This window comes from Poromitra crassiceps, assembly GCF_964638095.1.
Source record: "Poromitra crassiceps genome assembly, chromosome: 17".
NCBI classification, from domain to species: Eukaryota; Metazoa; Chordata; class Actinopteri; order Beryciformes; family Melamphaidae; genus Poromitra; species Poromitra crassiceps.
The window spans coordinates 37719399-37736030 of record NC_139635.1 but is presented as its reverse complement, the minus strand read 5'-3'; positions in this window follow the sequence as shown (position 1 = coordinate 37736030).

The window sequence follows — 16632 nt, the reverse complement described above, 5'->3', positions numbered from 1 at the left end:
TAACTTAACAAGAATACATTTACACATTAATACACAGCAATGTGTGCTGCTGAAGCTACCCACTACATTCTCATTTTGCATACAAACACTTTGATAGACACTGAGCTAATGAGCACATGTTGAGAAGTAAATCAGAAGACACAACTAAGTTGTGCTATCCATTACCCTGCACCAAATAAATTGAGTTTGGCCCAGAATTTCCATTTCTGCAAGCCATGCATTGTGAAGAGAACTCCTAGCTAGCAAGCGAACTAGTAACAACACACTTTAAACTAAAATAAGTCTAAACTCATTCAAATTAGCCGGACATGGTCTGAAAGTTAACTGGCAGGCTGTGGTACATCAGCCCAGTGTGTCCTGTACCTATAATCACGTTAGTAATGTAGGCTAACAGTAACAACAGTTGCAATCGTAGCCCATAACATTAGCGTTAGCTCAATGCTAACGTTAATGCTAACGCCATTAGCGTCACTTTGCGCGACTTAAAAACACAGATTTGGCTGGTCTAACCTCATTTGTTACTAGTAGTGGACTTACCTTTCCTGCTTACTTTAGTTGAATATACTGCTAATCCCATGAGACCATCCGATGAGAGCCAAAAAGTGAACATCTTCATGCTTTAACCCGCGCAGGAACTTCAAACTCAGGCCAGCTTCTTCTTCTTCTAGTAGTGTTTTATGGCGGTTGGCAAACAACTTATGGTGCATTACCGCCACCTTCTGAAATGGAGTGTGGATCAGAACGGACTTCTAAAACACTATCCTGACTATATTCTTCTATTTCGTCCAGTTTCCTCTAAAAAAAAATATATCCCTATACCCCACATTCCCTGAATTCAACTGCAATATTTATTTTAACTCCAGCTTGATTCGATTGCTCTCCAATCTGTTCTTGAGGATCTGTCTTTCCTGTTGGTAGTACAGACAATCAATCAGATTTTGATTTATGATTAGACCTCTGACTTCTTTTTTGTTATTAATTTTACTTATATTTGTGTTTGATCAAAATGTTGTAATTGCTCAGTCTTGATTTTGATATGACCAGAAATGACTAAATGTCAGACTTTATTATTATTATTATTATTATTATTATTATACTAATAATAATAATAATAATAATAATAATAGTAATCACAATAATAGCAATCATAACAATAATAATAACAATAATAATAACAATAACAATAATTATGTCAGTTGTTTCGGAGACTTCGCATCAACACCAGGGGCCGGCCAGCTCCCAGGGCACATTCTGGGCCTTCTGAGTCCATCACATGACATCCCTGAGTCCATCCATGACATCACAATGCTGCCCTGTGACATCATGACAGATGTGATGCCCCTGCCGACGATGTATGACATCAAGTAGAATGAGCTCTTCTTAACTATGCCACGAACACCACGCCCCATGCAGAGTGATTCAGGAGACGAAGCCAATAGCAGTCCGGAACAGGACGGGATAATTAGAAGTACTCAGAGATTATTAGACCGTGTCCTGGCAGACACACCCGTGTCAACGCAAGCTTCAAGACCTGAGCCAGGCCCTTGAGAGAGACAGCTGATGGTGGGAACTGGTCCCCCACGGCTGCCTTTAAAACCTCTACAACATCAGTAGTAGTATGTGGTTACTAAAATCCTTGAAGGTATAACATTACCAGAGCCTGCTTTATAAAAAAACTGGTATGATAACCCCTTATGCCATGGCCAGGAACACTGTATACACATTGCACATTTTAATTTATCTTTACTATAGCTACTGCATGGTTTCAAAACAAATGAGAGTGGTCCCTTAAAGGATTACAGTATCCCCAATAAAATATAATTAAAATTATAGCTGCTGCGCAGCAATGGGTTGTGGCTGGGCACGACCCATTGCTGACTGGATGCTTGGTGGTGGTTGTTATGTCTGATAACGTTATGTTACGGCCTGGTTGGCCTTGTTAACTTAGGTACATGTTACTGTGCCTTTAAGAGTTACTGCACCCGATGTACGGCATTGTTGTAAAAGCGTGGGTTTACGGCAGGGAAGTAAAGAGCATGAAACAAGCAACATGGTGTGATTATTTAGCCTATTTAGCGAGGATGGCTGACTTGATTTTGCCGCCGCCGCCACCTTTTTTACCCGTCCCCAGTGACCCAGCTGTTCCCTGGGATCGATGGCAGAGGTCGTTTGAGGATTATTTGCTGGCTTTGGGGCACTCGATTTGGAAGAGGATAGGAAGTGCGCGCTCCTCCGCCACTGCCTCGGCCAGGAGGGACAGCGGATCTTCGCCACACTCACGTTAACGGATGGCTCGTATGCTACAGCTACCGCGGCCCTAAAGTCTCACTTCAGCACGGGAAGGAGCCGACGCATGCACCGCTTTGAGTTTCGTCAGAGGGCTCAGAAGCCGGGTGAGATGGTCGCGCACTTTGTGTCTGCCTTGCGCGAGCTGGCTAGGCTTTGTGACTTTGGGGTTTTAGAGAATGGACTTATAGTGGACCAACTGATAGAGAAAACGTCCTGTAACCAGCTGAGAGAGAGGCTGTTACTGGAGCCAGACTCCATGACACTGGCGGATGCGTTAGTGATTGGGAAGCAGTTGGAAACGGCTCTATCGGAGGTGCGCAAGTTGGGCCGCGCTGTGCACGAGCCTGTGACGTCATTCGCCCCGTCAGTTCAGACTGTGGCTCAGGAGACGGCAGGGACCGCTGCTGCAGACGTGGTGAGTGACAGTTGGGATGTACAGAGAGTGGACAGAGGCCTTAGAGAGGGCGGGCCCAAGTGCTGTAATAACTGTGGCTCCTCTAGACATGCAACCAGAGATCAGTCATGCCCTGCTGTGGGCAAGCGCTGTCGTAACTGCAACATGATGAATCATTTTGCAAGCTGCTGTCGCTCCCCTCCTGCCCACTCAGATACAGCTGTTGTTCCAATCAACACAATACAGAGCCCACAGACCTCACTCAAGCATTGCACATGTCGTGTGGGTGGAGCAAGCGTACCGCTCCTGGTGGACACGGGGGCAAAAGTGTCAATACTGAACAAATGCACGTATGATTGACTCTTCAAACACATGCCTTTGGAAGCAGCAGGTAACGCTCTGTCGGGTTATGGCCACTCCCCCATCTCCACTTTGGGTGTGGCCCGCCTTCCTGTCAGATATGACCAACAATTTGCCCCTGACACCAAGTTCTACATCACACAGAGGGGAGCCAACATCATGGGTCTTGATCTGTTCCTCGCCCTGGGCTTTACTATGACTGATGCGAGGGGCCCGCATGTCCTGCAGGTCGCCATTTCCTGGCCCGACCGTTTCCCACATCTGTTTAAAGGGCTGGGCTGCATGTCTGGATTTGTTCACCGGCCTACTGTTGACCTGTCTGTCCGCCCCGTTATCCAGCCACTGCTGTGCATTCCCCTCGCCCTCCGTGATGCAGTGGAGGCGGAGCTACGCTGCCTGGTGGAGGGGGATGTCATTGAACCAATCAACGCATCACCGTGGGTGTCCAACTTGGTGATAGCCAAGAAACGGGGGGGCGGGCTGCGCCTCTGTGTCGACCTGACGGATGTAAACAAAGCCATCATCCCGGATAAGTACCCTCTACCCACGGTCGAGGAGCTTACTAGTCATTTCCACGGCTCCATTGTCTTCAGTAAGATGGATTTACGTCACGGCTACCTGCAGACTCGCCTGGCACCTGCCAGCATGAGCCTCACAGCGTTTGTCACGCACGTGGGGGTTTTCAGATATAAACGCATGGCGTTTGGACTGTCATCGGCCCCAAGTTGCTTTCAGAAGATGTCACTCATCCTGGCCGGAATCCAGGGGGTCTCCATCTACCTGGACGACGTAGTGGTACACGCACCCTCCACCGTGCTGCACGATGCTCGCCTGGAGCAGGTTTTTCAACGTTTTGAACAGCAGGGGGTCACACTTAATGCTGAAAAGTGCGTGTTTGGAGTTGCGGAGGTCGAGTTCCTCGGCTTCAGGCTCTCCAAGGACGGTATTGCCCCGATCATGTCCCACACTGAAGCCATTCTGTCCCTGCCAGACCCGCAGTCGCCATCCCATCTCTCCTCTTTCCTGGGGATGGCCACCTACTATCTGCGGTTCATACCACACTACTCTGACTCAACTGCCCCCCTGCGCCAGCTGCTCAGAAAGGATGCTGTGTGGGAGTGGACCCCTGCCTGCCATGAGGCCGTGCATGCCATCAAGCAGCAGCTTACGTCCCCACCCACATTGACGCATTTCAGTCTGAGCGCGCCCACCTTGGTCACCTGTGATGCTTCTGGGGTGGCGCTTGGTGCGGTGCTCTCCCAGGTCCAGGAGGGGGTGGAACGCCCTGTAGCTTTCGCCTCATGGGCACTCTCTCCGGCGGAGCAGAAGTACTCTGTGGGGGAGAGGGAGGCCCTGGCCTGTCTGTGGGCGTGCGAACGCTGGCACGTCTACCTGTACGGCAGGGCTTTCACCATCCGCACGGACCATCAGGCGCTGACGGCACTGCTGGCAACCCGGGGCTCGGGGCACAGGCCCATCAGACTGCTGAGGTGGGCTGATAGGCTGAATCAGTACAACTTCAGCCTTAAGTTTGTGCCGGGGCGTGCTAATACAGCGGCTGACCTCCTATCCAGAGCGGTCTCCGTGACGAAGGAGACGGGTGGGGTGACACCCGATTTGGAGGACGACGAAGACTGGGTCAACATTCTGCATGGGCCCCTCAGCACGGTAGTCACCCTGGCAGAGCTGCAGCAGGCCTCAGCTGAAGACGAGACTCTCAAAACCCTCCGGGCTTATGTCCAAGATGGCTGGCCTGCCACGGTGGACGACAATCTGCTTCCCTACCACCGGGTCCGTGATGAGCTCTCCTGCTGGGGGGCTGTGTGCCTCGCTCACGGCCACCGCACCATTGTACCGGAGACTCTGAGGGCCGGAATACTGCACATGGCGCACGAGGGGCATCTGGGGGTGGTCAAGGTGAAGCAACGTTGCAGAGATACAGTGTGGTGGCCCCATATAGACTCTGACATAGAGGAGCTGGTGCGTAACTGCGCCTGCTGCCTTCTGAGCGGGAAGACAGGCCAGCCGGCTACAGCACCCCTCACTCCAATCCCTTGGCCATCTGCACCATGGGAACATATCCAGGTTGACCTCTGTGGGGAGCTCCATGGGGCGCCCGCACATGCGCGCTACCTGCTGGTGGTGCATGACCTGCATTTGAAGTGGCCGGAGGCTGTCGAACTGAGCTCCATCACCACACACACAGTCATCGACCGCCTCACCAACCTGTTTGGGCGATGGGGCCTACCCAGTGTCATCACAACGGACAATGGGCCCCAATTTGCATCAGCAGAGTTATCAGAGTTCCTGGCACTGCGGTCCATCAGACACATCAGGACAGCAGTGTATCACCCGGAGTGTAATGGGGGGGTGGAAAGACTAAATAAAACCCTCAAAAATGGAATCCGAGCCTGCCTGGAGGAAGGGAAAACCTTCAGTGCCGCACTCAACCAAACTCTCCTGACCATCCGGGCATCCAAGCACTCCACCACGGGGGTGTCACCTGCACTGCTCATGATCGGGCGCGAGCTAAAGCAACCACTGGACTGTTTGAGAGCTGAGCCAGCTCCTGCACAAGAGAGGCCAGGGCTCCAGAAAGTCAGAGCCCGGGTCCAAGGTTCACAGGCCCAGATGAAAAGGAGGTTTGATGCCTCTCGCAGAGTACAGACCCCCACACTGTCTGCAGGGGACTGGGTCAGGATTAAACATCCCCACCGCCAGAACAAGCTGAAGTCATTCTGGTCTGAACCCCTCCAGGTGACTCAGCAGCTGTGTCTGGCCACGTACAGACTGGACAACGGGAGCCGCTGGCACGCAAACCGCCTGCACAGAGTCGCAGCTCCAACAGCACCTGCACCACCCCTGTCTGCAGCGACGGCGCTCGGCTGGCAGCCCAGACCAGGAGCAAATCGGGTGGGGGGTAACCTACCGCCACAGCCAGAGGCTGTTCCCCAGCCTGCGCGCCCTCAGAGAGTGAGGGTCCCGCCCGCCTGGCATGGAGACTATGTGACTGGGTGATAAGGGACACGGGGGGTTGTGGACTGAATGTTATGTTCTTTAAAAGGGGGGTGGGGGGAGAAAATGTTGTCTGATAACGTTATGTTACGGCCTGGTTGGCCTTGTTAACTTAGGTACATGTTACTGTGCCTTTAAGAGTTACTGCACCCGATGTACGGCATTGTTGTAAAAGCGTGGGTTTACGGCAGGGAAGTAAAGAGCATGAAACAAGCAACATGGTGTGATTATTTAGCCTCTACCTAAACATAATAGTGGTGTTTTATGGGACTGGATGCTTGCATGTAAAAACACACATTGCTTCCACTTATATAGGGTGAGCCAGGACGGACACACTGCTTCCACTTATATAGGGTGAGCCAGGAAGGATTTATGACATCACAATTGCTCGAGTGACATCACTGATGGCATCACAATTGCTCGAGTGACTGATGACATCACAAATACAACCTAATTACCCTAGGTAATTAGGGTAATTAAGATGCTGTTTAGGCAGTGCATTTTGATGCACTGTGGGCTCAATTTTTGACCAATCGAAAAGCTGTTTGATACTTTTGTGTAGGACAGTCTAACGATGCAGATGCTGACGTTTCGTGTCGTTTGAAGAAAAAATGTGGGTTAAAAGGGCGGAGCGCTACTTTGTTCAGAATACCTTTTTTATCATTATTATTATATATTATTAAGTAGCCCAGACAGCACACACCAACACCAAGTAGCCCAAATAGCAGCAACTTATGTTTGAATGTAAATCTGACTATAGTATATATTCATAATATATGTATAGATTGGCGGTGGGGGAAGACCCACGGACATCTGTGAAAGAACGGATGACAGCTCGGAAAGACGGCACGCAACAGTGTTAGGGCTGGCACCCTGAGGCACTGCGCAAGCTAGCTACAAGTACAAGACCAAGTGCAAAGAGCAGCTACAGCAACGCAAAGTACCTGATACTATCCAGAGAGTTATCTCTGGGTTTATTAGTACTGCTTGTTAGTCGGCGGAGGACCGGGGTCAGGAGTTAAACCACAGTGCCCTGGACCTCTTTGCTCAACCTGCTCAGAGCACAAGAAGAAGGGGTGCAAGATGGGTGTGGCTGACTAGAGCTCGCAGTTGGAGCCCTTCTACAGACGAAGATTAATCTTCGCAGCCCCACTCAGGCGAGGCGTACAGGCTGGGGGGGCGAAACGCTGGTGACCCTGAGATACCTGCTGAGGATGTAGAAGGGTTTCCAACGGTGTGAGTGCTCTGGCCACACTCTCACCAAGGAATACCGCCGTGGGGGCGGCATGTCGTAGCTCCTGCGGTTTCTGCTTGTGGCAAGGCATCTTTGATGTGAAGTGAACGTCGGGGGTGCTTTGCTGCGGGCGGGGTCCGTGGGGGCCGCAGTGTGTTGTCCTGCGGTTTACTTCACCCATAGAAATGAGGTGTTATGTCAAGTTTCAAGTCGTTTCATCCATTTTTGGTTGAATGGCGGCCATTTCATTTTGGCACGACTGTGTATGTTCCAGCGCCCGCAATCTTGAAACGAGAAAAGCGATTGGCACCAAACAACACAAATCTACTCATATGGGACCCATATACAACATATTAAAAGATTGGAGTGCTACCATGTTCAGAGAACGTTTTGCTAACATTGGACTCAGCGGCATAAGGGCTGTCAGGCCCCCAGGGCAGAGGTTGATCAAAGGAACTTTTTTTCCTGAAGGACTTGGGGAGTTTATTGTTTCATAATCATGTTTAGACACCAAAGACTTGTAATATACACATGAGCGTACCATCCCTCAGTAGAGTGACAGGCATGTGGGGTCAAAGTTCCAAGGTCACCGTGTGCACGTCCCACATTACCCAATGGAAAATATGGTCCCTGCACACCGGGAGGAAACCATGTGATTGATGTGGCTGAAGATTACCCTCAATAGACTTGTAGAAAAGGGTCCATAATGGCCCACCGTTAGGCCTGTTCTTGGGGCAGTCGATGCTCGCGAACCGGCGCGCCAATGACGTAATGACGATGACACTGCCGTGACATCATCAATGATGACGTCAGAGGTCACCTGTGAGGTCATCGGCGACGTCAGGCGGTCTAGGCTGACTGTGATGGCAGACGGGACTTTACGGGGTCACCGATGATGTCATAGCATAGAGTTCACCTGTGAGGTCATCGGCGATGTCAGACATAACATATATATATATACAAGGTGTTCTGTGACGCTGTATCCGGTATACTTACTTCTTATATACTTCTTTTCTACTTCATAATGTCTACCCTTACCACGACCAAATCCGAACCTGAGCTGAACCCTGGCTGTCTTACAACCAGCCAGGCCCTGGTGACCGACTGCCTACAACCAGCCAGGTCACGAGTGGTATTCCTTCAACCGCATCCGAGGACCGACATCTCTGTGGTTCTGATCGACCACTGCCCGTGAGCCCTCAACTTCGATCCAGCACACTTCACGAGGCAAGCCCACAAGCTTCGCTACAAGACTAGATGCACAAGATGAGAGCCAATCAGGGTCGCTCAGAAGGCTGGGGAACAGCTAATTTGCCATAACATTGCAGCGGATGGAAAGAATGACTAAATTTTTTGCACGTGTGTTCAGCCGGAGGTCCTGAACTAGTGTAGCGAATATCGCCTCATTCCGTTAAGCCATGCCAAGATGAGATCCAATCAGGGTCGCTCAGAAGGCCGGGGAACAGCTAATTTGCCATAGCATTGCAACGGATGGATAGAATGACTAATTTTTTTGCACGTGTGTTCAGGGGGAGGTCCTGAACTAGTGTAGAGAATATCGCCTCATTCCGTTAAGCCATGCCAAGATGAGAGCCAATCAGGGTCGCTCAGAAGGCCGGGGAACAGCTAATTTGCCATAGCATTGCAACGGATAGATAGAATGACTAAATTTTTTGCACGTGTGTTCAGCTGGAGGTATTGAACTAGTGTAGCGAATATCGCCTCATTCCGTTAAGCCATGCCAAGATGAGAGCCAATCAGGGTCGCTCAGAAGGCCGGGGAACAGCTAATTTGCCATAACATTGCAGCGGATGGATAGAATGACTAAATTTTTTGCACGTGTGTTCAGCCGGAGGTCCTGAACTGGTGTAGCGAATATCGCTTCATTCCGTTAAGCCATGCCAAGATGAGAGCCAATCAGGGTCGCTCAGAAGGCCGGGGAAGAGCTAATTTGCCATAACATTGCAGCGGATGGAGAGTATGACTAAATTTTTTGCACGTGTGTTCAGCCTGAGGTCCTGAACTAGTGTAGCGAATATCGCCTCATTCCGTTAAGCCATGCCAAGATGAGAGCCAATCAGGGTCGCTCAGAAGGCCGGGGAACAGCTAATTTGCCATAACATTGCAGCGGATGGATAGAATGACTAAAATTTTTGCACGTGTGTTCAGCCGGAGGTCCTGAACTGGTGTAGCGAATATCGCTTCATTCCGTTAAGCCATGCCAAGATGAGAGCCAATCAGGGTCGCTCAGAAGACCGGGGAACAGCTAATTTGCCATAGCATTGCAACGGATGGATAGAATGACTAAATTCTTTGCACGTCTGTTCAGCCGGAGGTCCTGAACTACAATGATAACCTTAAATGGAAGTGGGCGAGGCCAAGGGGCGTCACCCCCCACCCTTCTGAGATCAATTTAGATAGTAAGTAGCCCTGGTGGCATGTGGGCGGGCTGTGTGTGGGCTAGAAGGCTGACACTTGGTGGTCGTAGAGTAGCAGGGGGTGCCACAAACATACCAAAAGATCAGCCTTCTAGCCCTCACCTCTCTTGAGAAACAGCCGTGTTCACCCTGCATATGTTGGTGTACACCGCGCATGCTTTATCATGTAATATGTAAAAGCTTATATCTCAAAAACGACTCAGGCTAGCAGGCAGTTCCACCTGTGCCTCCCGCCTCCCAAGACCAGAGGCAGGCGTGCGTCCCGGCCTCAGGGTTAGCACCCCGGAGGGCGCCACCCACTTCACCGGTGCCCGCACCCCGGCTCAACATTTCACCCGTGCCTCGCACCTCCCATGACCGGGGTCAGGTCAGCACGGCAGCTCCAGAGCCAACGATGTAATGATGATGACACCGCCGTGACATCAGCGATGATGATGTCAGAGTTCACCTGTGAGGTCATCAGCGATGGCAGACGGTCTAGGCTGACTGTGATGGCAGACATGACTTTATGAGGTCACCGATGATGTCATACCTCCCCGGACGTTGTGACATCACCAACGGTGTCATACCCCGAATGTGGGGGGGTATAAAAAGGTGTTGTTCTGTTATGATATGCTTCTTGGTCCTATTCCCCTTTCTGCAATCTGTAAGCTCTATACGTGGCTTCTGCCTTGCTCCTATCTGCCTGATATTTCATTAAAGCCTGAAAAGACATCTCTGTGGTTCTAATCGACCACTGCCCGTGAGCCCTTACCTAAGATCCGGCAACTTCACACAAGGCAAGCACATAAACTTCCTTACAAACTGGTCCTTCGAGCCGGCGTGCGTACCGGCCTCAGGGTTAGCACCCCGGAGGGCGCCACCCACTTTCCCGGTGCCCGCACCCCGGCTCAACATTTCACCCGTGCCTCGCACCTCCCACGACCAGGGTCAGGTCAGCACGGCAGCCCCAGAGCCAATGACCCAAACTACGCAACCCCCGGTTCCACTGCCCAGACAAGGGCAACGGCCATTGCCAATGCCACCAACACCCGCACCCAGGACACATCCGCCAACAAAGGTCGCCGACCCTGAGCATGCAATAGAGTGCAACGGGCACGGCTCCGCCGAGCCCGCCACTGGGATACACCACACTCAGGTAGGCATGGCGAACGTTGGGACCAACAGCACGGGGCACAGTCAGCCGGCCGGCGTCAACCATTCCCACAAGATAGCCGGACACGACAGCTGGGACCCCCCCAGAGGGCGGGACCAGCCATCACGATTACCTATTCCCGGAATTCACCTCCTGGCCCTGCCCGGGCTCATGGAGACAACTCCAGCCAAGGCCTCTAGGGATGCCAAGAAGTCCGAGCAGAGGAAGCCAAGAACGGGCCCCAAGCCCGTTCCCCCAGAAAGAAGCGGCCACCCGGCTCCCCCTGACGGATCAAGCCACCCTGCTCCCCCAGGGGGAACCGGGGGGGGGGGGGGGGGGGGGGGGCGACTACACTGGGAAACCTCCATGGGGAAACCGTCATGCCCTCCGTAAGGTCTGCAAAGTGGTGACCCAACATGGGGACCAGAGGCTGGACACATACGCCATAATGGACGACCGCTCAGAGTGGACCGTGCTCCTACACCCAGCAGCACAGCAGCTGGCCCTTACAGGCCAGCCAGAGGACATGCCTTTGCGGACGGTGAGGCAGGAGCCCCAGATGCTTCACAGGGCGGCCGTCTCCCTCATCGTCTCGCCGGCAATTTGCCCAGAGCAGACCTATCGCACGCAGAGAGCCTTTACAACACAACTTAAAATCAACTAAATATCAATGTCTAATGATATTAGAATTTAACATTGTGTGGACGTTAATGTTAAAACGTTTAACAAACGTTGGATTTTGGTTACTTAACAACACAACATAAAATCAACATAATCTCAACATCTCATGATGTTTGGATTTTACGTCATATTGACATTAACATTGGGATGTTTAGAAGACGTTGGATTTTAGTTATTTTATAACACAACTTAAAATCGACTAAATATCAACGTCTGATGATGTTAGAATTTAACGTTGTGTGGACGTTAATATTGCAATGTTTAACAGACGTAGGATTGTGGTTACTTAAAAACATATTTTAAAACCAACAAAATATAAACGTCTAATAATGTTGGGATTTTACGTTATATTGACGTTAATACTGGGACGTTTAGAAGACGTTGGATTTTAGTTTCTTTAAAACACAACTTAAAATCAACTATATATCAACGTCTAATGATGTTAGAATTTAACGTTATGTGGACGTTAATGTTAAAACATTTAACAAACGTTGGATTTTGGTTACTTAACAACACAGCTTAAAATCAACATAATCTCAACGTCTAATGATGTTGGGATTTTACGTTATATTGACATTTATATTGGGATGTTTAGAAGACGTTGGATTTTAGTTACTTTATAACACAACTTAAAATCGACTAAATATCAACGTCTGATGATGTTAGAATTTAACGTTGTGTGGACGGTAATATTACTACGTTTAACAGACGTTGGATTTCAGTTACTTTATAACACAACTTAAAATCGACTAAATATCAACGTCTGATGATGTTAGAATTTAACGTTGTGTGGACGTTAATATTGCAATGTTTAACAAACGTAGGATTTTGGTTACTTAAAAACATATCTTAAAACCAACAAAATATGAACGTCTAATGATGTTGGGATTTTACGTTATATTGACGTTAATACTGGGACATTTAGAAGACGTTGGATTTTAGTTTCTTTAAAACACAACTTAAAATCAACTAAATATCAACGTCTAATGATGTTAGAATTTAACGTTATGTGGACGTTAATGTTAAAACGTTTAACAAACGTTGGATTTTGGTTACTTAAAAACACAACTTAAAATCAACATAATCTCAACGTCTAATGATGTTTGGATTTTACGTTATATTGACATTAATATTGGGATGTTTAGAAGACGTTGGATTTTAGTTACTTTATAACACAACTTAAAATCGACTAAATATCAACGTCTGATGATGTTCTAATTTAACGTTGTGTGGACGGTAATATTACAAAGTTTAACAGACGTTGGATTTTTGGTTACTTAAAATCACAACTTAAAACCATCAGAATTTCAACGTCTAATGATGTTGGGATTTTATGTTATATTGACGTTAATATTGGGACGTTTAGAAGACGTTGGATTTTAGTTTCTTTAAAACACAACTTAAAATCGACTAAATATCAACGTCTGATGATGTTCGAATTTAACGTTGTGTGGATGTTAATATTACAATGTTTAACAGACGTTGGATTTTGGTTAATTAAAGACACAACTTAAAACCAATAAAATATCAACGTCTAATGATGTTGGGATTTTACGTTATATTGACGTTAATATTGGAACGTTTAGAAGACGTTGGATTTTAGTTTCTTTATAACACAACTTAAAATCGACTAAATGTCAACGTCTGATGATGTTAGAATTTAACGTTGTGTGGACAGTAACATTACAACGTTTACCAGACGTTGGATTTTGGTTACTTAAAAACACAATGTAAAACCAACATAATATAAACGTCTAATGATGTTGGGTTTTTACGTTATATTGATGTTAATATTGGAACGTTTAAAGACGTAGGATTTCAGTTTCTTTAAAACACAACTTAAAATCGACTAAATATCCACGTCTGATGATGTTAGAATTTAACGTTGTGGGGAAGTTAATATTACAACGTTTAACAGATGTTAGATTTTTGTTATTTAAAAACACAACTTAAAACCAACATAATATCAACGTCTAATGATGTTGGGATTTTACGTTATATTGACGTTAATATTGGGATGTTTAGAAAACGTTGGATTTTAGTTACTTTATAACACAACTTAAAATCAACATAATCTCAACGTCTAATGATGTTGGAATTTTACGTTATAATGACGTTAATATTGGGATGTTTAGAAGACGTTGGATTTTAGTTACTTTATAACATAACTAAAAATCGACTAAATATCCACGTCTGATGATGTTAGAATTTAACGTTGTGGGGACGTTAATATTACAACGTTTAACAGACGTTAGATTTTTGTTATTTAAAAACACAACTTAAAACCAACATATTATCAACGTCTAATGATGTTGGGATTTTACGTTATAATGACGTTAATATTGGGATGTTTAGAAGACGTTGGATTTTAGTTACTTTATAACATAACTTAAAATCGACTAAATATCAACGTCTGATGATGTTAGAATTTGACGTTGTGTGGATGTTAATATTACAACGTTTAACAGACGTTGGATTTTGGTTATTTAAAAACACAACTTGAAACCAACATAATATCAACGTCTAATGATGTTGGGATTTTACGTTATATTGACGTTAATATTGGGATGTTTAGAAGACGTTGGATTTTAGGTACTTTATAACACAACTTAAAATCAACATAATCTCAACGTCTAATGATGTTGGGATTTTACGTTATAATGACGTTAATATTGGGATGTTTAGAAGACGTTGGATTTTAGTTACTTTATAACACAACTTAAAATCGACTAAATATCAACGTCTGATGATGTTAGAATTTAACGTTGTGTGGATGTTAATATTACAACGTTTACCAGACGTTGGATTTTGGTTATTTAAAAACACAACTTAAAACCAACATAATATCAACGTCAGATGTCGTCAGTATTAACCGTCAACCTGACGTTGACATTAGACGTTGGACTGACATTGGATTATGGTCACGGACGTCACGACCTCCATCCAACCAAAGATCAACGTCTAATGACGTTGTGTGCCAGCTGGGTAGAGTTTGGTACAGATGTATGATGAGAAAATAATAATGTTGACAGAGTGAAATTTCGCAAATGAGAAGTGTGCCATGAGAAGGAGATATAAGGAGATATCTGGCACGTAGTCGCACATATTCTAACATAACAAAACATGAACCATGGTACTTTTAAAAGAAAGTAGTAGGCCTACTTGTAAATGTCAAAATAATAACACTGGCTGCCTGCTGCATTCTCTATATTTTAGAGCTTAAGTGATTAATGGATTCACCCCCTCAACATGGACATGTAGCCATTTGGAAATTAACTGGGACAGCATGGTGGCGGTGCCCCGTCTATGTGCTGACAGCCCGCAATGCCGATAGCCCACAAGCAGAACCAGCTGAGCGAGGTGGTGTGTAGCGTGTCGGTGGACCGGCTGGAGCTAACCTCTCCCACCCCCCATGCCTAAACCTAACCTCCCCCAGACCCTAACCTCTTCCACCCCCCACGCCTAAACCTAACGGCGGCATTGCGGGCTGTCAGCACTGCGGGTGGTCGGCATAGCAGGTGGACCCCACGGTGGCTCAGTGGTGAGCTACTAGTCGCCACACAGCAAAAAAGTTATGGGTGCGACATGTAGCCTACTGTAATGATGCTATGTAAAACCCTGTAAGACATGCACCCTGTCAGAGCCCTCCCCTCCCGTCATATGCTTTAGCAAAGAGATCCCTGTGATGCGTGTCAAAGTGGATATAAATCTTATGATCATACAGACAGACAGTGAGATTTACAATGGTGAGCGCCCATGGTGCGCCACTGCTGACTGCATATAGAGGAAACTGGTATTGAGCCCTGGGAACATTGATACACTCCTATAAAGGCTATATAAATAAACAAGCGTGAATTTACAATGTGAGCATGTACACAACTAGGGTCAAAACTGGGTGCGAAATGTTCGTGGACCGACTGACAGCACCAGCTGCTGGTCAGAACTGAGTCCATTTGGATTTTTTTTCATCCACCAATTGCAATTCCAGTTGCACCAAAATGGCATTTCCCATACTGTCTTTAATGTGCACAACACTTTACAATTGACAGTTAGAGACATCACTAGTGTGAAAACTAACTGAGGGCTTCAGTCATGACCACACCACAGGCTACTAAATATGATTCTAGGATTTGAAAACTAAAATGAACTTATGAACCTCCAGTTTTAATAAAACAAAGTATGGGGCCAAATGTATAAAACTCTGTGTATATTTAGTGTATGCCCAAAAAAGCTCAAAATAAAATGTCACCCAAATTTACACTACCGTACATTATCCTTTTTTGTCACATCACACTAGTTGGACTCAGAAGACTGCGTACAGTATGCATGGTGTTTTTTATAAATTCTGAAACCTGTGTGGAAAGTAGTACATCACACTTTTCATGTGTACATGGTTTATACATTTGGCCCCTGCTGTTGTAAAGTTGTAAAGATATACACCGCATCACTACAGAGCCTTATTTTTGTGCATCTTACAAAGAGACTGATGCTCAAGGCAGTGAGGCTTTGACCTTTGCACTCCTTAGTATTGATGCTTTGAATAGTAAATATAGTGCAATCTAGCCACCTAGGAATGAATGTAAGCTTTGGTTATTCTACTCTGACACTCTCTGTATGTTGCTCTTACATAGTCAGCAAAATGCACAATACCTGCATGCGCAGACAGAAGGAAGACAAGAAATCCACTTGCTGCCGCTGTAAAACTCATAGTAGCTGGTCCTCTCGTCTCTCTGACCAGGCTGCAGAGATGTTCAAACACATCAGCAGGGAGATAACATAACATGAGAAATATATCAGTCATCAAAACACTCAACTCTACTCATATTTAGCTGACAATGACTCTGTCATTATCCTGATCATTGAATCACTCAGTATTAACGCAATGGGGCAGGTCTCCAAAATAATATTAAATCCCACATGATAACATTTCAAATGTCTGTTAAATTGTAACTAATAAGCCACAAAATATAACTTTAAAACACAATTTCTGTGACAGAACTTACCGTGAAGAAGGATGTGGTCTTCTGTGGTTGACAGTTTGAAGACAGAAGAGACAAGCTGGTACAAAAAAAGAAAGAAAGAAAGA